The following is a 6,000-nucleotide window of genomic DNA, read 5'->3' as shown; positions in this document are numbered from 1 at the left end:
TATTCCTACTCTGTCAAATGTCTGACCCTGTGACTTGTTAATTGTCATAGCAAAAGCTAATTTTATCGGAAACTGTCTTCTTTTAAAAGTGAAAGGATATACATTTTCACAATACAAAGTAATACGATTTAAGAAAACGATATCTCCTACTTTATCACCTGTTAAAATTTTGCATTTCAATAAATGATCCGCAAGTTCTATAATCATTAATCTAGTGCCGTTGCAAAGACCTTCATTAATACCAAGATTTCTAATCAACATAATGACACAATTCGGTTTTAAACGCAATTCGTAAGGAGGAAGAGTTGACGGAGACAAAGTATTTAAATATTCTGGCAATAAAACTTCACCAATATCACCGTTATCATCGCAATTTTCAGTACTATCTGTACTTGTATAAATTCGTTCTTCAGATATATCTAATAATTCGACAACTCGTTTATTAATTTCATCTACATCAGCATTTCTTGCAGAAAGTATCGCACACTTAGCCATATTATTAAATTCTTTATTTCGTATTAGATCACCATATATATCTTCTACAATATCGGCATTAATGGGTGCAATACAACAATCTGGAAGTTGTATATTATCGTTAGCATCATTTAATATGCCATCTCCCATATCCAATAAAAATTTTGCAAATTCAGTTTCCTCTGGAAGAACTCGCATATTTTCCGTTAAAGAAAAACTTACAAAATGTTTCCAAGTAGAACTAAACTTGATAGAAAGATTCACAATTTCACATCGAGTACCGTGTATCTTAATAGGAAGAAGTTGTCTGAAATCACCACCTAATACGATAATTTTTCCACCAAAAGGTAAGTCGTTATTCATAATATCACGCAACGTTCGATCCATAATCTCTAGAGCATATCGCGGTGCCATTGCCGCTTCATCCCAAATAAAAATATCTGTTTTTTTCAAATATTGAGCTTCTTTTGATTGGATTTTAATACTGGAAAAGGAATCAGCAAATAGTGGAACCGGCAATCCAAATGTCTTGTGAACCGTTTTTCCTGCTGGCAATAACGTTGCTGCAATACCCGTAAAAGCCATTGTACATACATGTTTATTACGAATTTTGGCTAAGTGATAAATAGTTGTATATGTAAATGTTTTACCTGAACCACCTGGACCATCGATATAAAAACAATTACTATTGTGATGATGATTATTATCTAATCTATTTAATATTATATCTACTATTTCTTTCTGCTTGTCATTTAACTGTTCATATTGTCTGATACCAATTTCCATAACTTCTTCAATAGTCATATAATTATCTTCTTCATCATTTTCTATCAATTGTTCCATTTGTGGAAAATCGGCAAAACTTTTACCTTCAGCACAAAGCATAGTATTGATTTGCGCATATGCTTTCTTTTGTCCTTGTAACATTCCAAAGTGTCGGATAAAATCTTCCGACATTGCTACTTTAAAACTTCCCCAGAGCTCTTCAGGATGCAATGGTTGACAATGCAATAATATACGTACAAATAATCTACGAAGTTGTTTTGGCATCATCCATCCAATAGCTTCATTCATAGCTCGTTTCCATTCATCATCATCTTCAATTAAACCTAAAGTCAAACATGCCTCTGAAAACGATTGACAAACTTCTCCATTTACAGTTCTTAAATTATCAAAACTTGTAGCTCCCTTTACAGTGAGTAATAATAGTCGTAAATGGTATAATTCAGTTTGTGTTGGACTAACGGAATACATTCGTCCTATACAATTAAAATGACTTTTGCGTTTGCTCCAACGCGATACATTTCTACCATTAATTTTTTCTTTTTTAAACGTATAATAACGTGGAATTTCTATATATAAATGTTGTTTTGCTTCTTCATCGCGAGAATTTAACGCAAAATAATCTATTAACATAGTAACTTGATCTAAAGCGGAAGTTATTGTATTTTCATCGAATCCATTTTCAATTGTAATATTTTGTTCATTAGGAAGATGGACAGGTAAACGTACTATAGTATGACTTTTATCTTGTAATTTTTTCTCAAGAATGCGCCAACTGGCTTCTACAGGTCCAACATAACGTGTGTCTATAAAATTACGTATTTCATCATGATCAATAATTATATTTTCTGTTATTGGTTCAATTGTTATAGCAGCAACATCATGTCCTTTATAAATATACTTATACAGATATTTAACTGATTTGATACTTGAAACTACTTCAACATTAATATGACAATTAAAAACAATCGATAAAATAGGACAATATGGAACTACATTACGATTATCAACTATATATCCACCAGGACGTTCAAAACTTCTGCCATTATCTCGTCGACGATAATAAGGATAAGCATCTTCATCCATTCTGGTCTCTTCAAGATAAGATTTAGGATAATGTTTTGAACATTTTCCATCTACCAAACACCAATTGCCACAAGGCCCATGAATCATATGTCTCATAACTATGTCATGTAAAATAGGATTTTCACATGGATCAGGAATTTCAGCAGAGATGAATTTGTCAACAATCTGTGGAGTTGTTATTTTGGAATTGTATTTTAAAGTAATTAACATGTGGACATGTGGCAAACCACGTTTTTGAAATTCAATAACATATACAAAGGCTGCTACTTCTCCAAAAAATTTTTGTTTAACAATCAAATCAATTAAATAATCTTTTTTAATATTAAAAACACGAGCACAAATATCAGGTCTATCAGAAGCTTGTTGGCCAGGTAAAAGATTTTCTTCAATTTCACGCCATTTTGGATTGCAAGTCATTGTAATGAAAAGATCTGGTTTACCAAATTTACTAACTATTGCCATTGAATCTTGATAATTTTGTAACATATTACGTGGTGATCCAATAAATGTAGATGGAAGTATAATCATCTTTCCAATACGTCCATTTAAATTATTTGCTGTAGTTTGTAAATAATCTTTTAAACCTTGATATGTTTCAGTACGTAATTCTTTTTGATGATCTCTACAATAATTTATTCTATCCTTTTCAATTTTTACATAACTGTCTACAAGCCACTGTTGAAATAGACGACGCCCTGATAAAAAGACATTAAATTCATCACGAATAGCCATGCAATATTTAATGTACTGGGTTCTAGTTATTCGTTTATTACTATTTAATTTTGTTAAATTACAATGCCATCCTTGAGTACCATATGGATAAAATAATGGATATATCCATGGTTCAACATTTGGATCCATAGTACTAACGTTTTTTAAAGTTTTGTCATTTCTATTACGTATTGTTACATATGATTCTGGAATTTCTCCATCAGCAGTTGTACGAAAAACAGCAGCAACTTCATTAGTTCTTTGAGCATTATATCGGCGTCGATCCATACCTGGTCTTAATGTAAATAATAATTGTAATTCTGGCAATAATTCTCCAGATTCTATTTCTAATCGTCGTTGATTTTCTAATTCTTCACCCATCATTTGATAAGATTGAGCAAATATATTTAATTCCCGCATTATATGTTCAAGATTTTGTATAATTTTAAAATCTAAATCTGAATTTTCATTGAGACGATAATTTATTGCTTCATTAGAATCTACAATAAAAAGCTGGCCGAAAGTGGGGTTTTCATTTTGAGCTGCATACAATGCTGTATTAATTTGATAATAAATCTGCCCATGTATTTTGAAGCAATATGGACCAGGTCTTCTATTTTCAAAATTAACCAAATTAGCGTTAAATGATGCGAATGAAAATGAACTGTTATAGCTACGGATATGTTTGAAAAAATTATTTGATTTTGCATGGCTACCATTAAATAAACTACGAAGAAATTGTGGAAATTGAGGCAATGGTTCTAAATACACCGCACCGTGATTACAACAATCGTGAAATGAATTTCCTTTATTAGATACTTTTTCAGCTGCGAAATGTTTTGCTCTACAATGAACACAAGACACATCCATAGAACCAATATAATATTCATTTATATCATTAATTAGCATTCGATTAATATCTAAACAATGTAGTTGTCTTCTTTGAGACCGATAATGGGATTGATATTCTACATGACGTTGCCGACGTATTGGTATAATATTTACAGAACTTTCCCCAATTATTTCTTCATTCAATTCTATAACTCGATTATCATGTATTGTGCCAGAAATGTTGAAAACTTGTTGGTGTGCTAATGTTACATCTGAAGAATTTTCTTCAATTTCATGATTTAATTCTATTATACGATTGTCTTGTATTGTACCAGCGATACTAACAGTATAATTTGTATCATTATTTGAGTTTGATATATTATTTGCTACTTTTGTAATTTTACAACGTTGACGAGATTGATACTCAGCATTTTTTTCACGACGTCGTCGTTGAAATTTTTCTTGTTCTTCCGAGGTTCGTTCTACTTTACGTCTTGGCATTTTGAAAAAATATAGATATACAATAATAATTATAAAAAAAATATAATTTAGTTATTAAAATACACAATTTTAAAGCTGATTTTCTTTAAATTTTAATAATACCTTTAAATTTTAATAATAATTGTAAATATACAATATATATTATTATTATTTAATATGATATATGTTAAGTTTAAATGAAAGTTTAAATCATAATTAAAAAATATATATAATTTACAATTATTAGTTATTAAAATACAGTTAAAACTTACTTTCTTCAAATTTTAATAATATATTGTAAAAATATATGATATATTATTATTATGTAATATAATATATTTATGTTAAGTTGAAATATAAGTTTAAATCATTATTATCAACAGCATCATCATCATCATCATTATCATCATCATATAATTTTCATCATCATCATCATATCATTTTCATCATCATCATCATCATTATCATCATCATCATCATCATCATCATCATCATCATCATCATTATCATCAACAACAGCAGCAGCAGCAGCAATAGTACAGTTATTTTATTAAGTTACCATACATACATATAAAATTACAATATTATAATATAATACAATATTAAAATATTATTACAATATTATTGTCATAAAATTAAGTACAATAATATATAAAAGATTAAACATATATTAGAGAGAGAAAAACAATAACTACGGAAAATACAATAAATACAAAACACAATAAATATAATAAACACAATAAACTTATAAACTAATAAATAAACACAGTAAAAATGAACACAATATCAAACAAGAAGTATTTAGTAGAAGTAGACTTCAATCTTTTTAAGTGGCTGCTAGACAGCCATTGTAAACCTGTAATTAAAAAAATATAATTATTAGTTTCATATAAATGACAAAATTTTGATTGTTTGCAGAATTATACATATTTTTTATTATAAAAAGATTCTAATCATGAATAACTAACAATGAAAATATTTCCATCATATATTATAACTTGCGAATAAAATATTACATTAAAAAATGGTTTCTATAGTTAATTTAAAATTGTGAAAATAAAAATAATATAAGTTAAAATATCTTAGATAGAGATAAAGTAAATATCTATAAAAGGTCGAACCTCACCGATGACCTATATAATAATATAATACACATTCTTTTTACATACAGGCACGTACGTATATACGTACTTGTGTATGCACGCATATACGCACATATACATACACATATATATACACGTATATATACATACATACACACATATACATACACACACACACATACATACATATATACACAGGGTGTCCTATTTTAATTTATCATCCTTTTCATTTTTACAGAGTTGAGTTGAATAAAAAATATGTTCAAACAAAAAGTTGTATTGGGCATTGAGGAGGTTATATGATGTTGACCTTTATTTCATCTTGAGTTAAAGTCAGAATATTATTTCAAAATTAACTTTACTTTTCCAAATAGAAACCCTTATTTTTTAATGCATATATTCTTACAATTGAAACATATTAAAAACATAATCACAAAGTTTTTTAAAGAGACAGAAAAATAAAATAAAGTTTTATTAAGTAAATGTATGTAGTATATTAAAAAATATTATTTTCTTTATATTAAAATTTTTT

Source organism: Temnothorax curvispinosus, unplaced genomic scaffold, assembly GCF_003070985.1.
Source record: "Temnothorax curvispinosus isolate PA1 unplaced genomic scaffold, ASM307098v1 QBEX01018590.1, whole genome shotgun sequence".
Classification (NCBI taxonomy): Eukaryota; Metazoa; Arthropoda; class Insecta; order Hymenoptera; family Formicidae; genus Temnothorax; species Temnothorax curvispinosus.
This window is presented reverse-complemented; position numbering follows the sequence as displayed.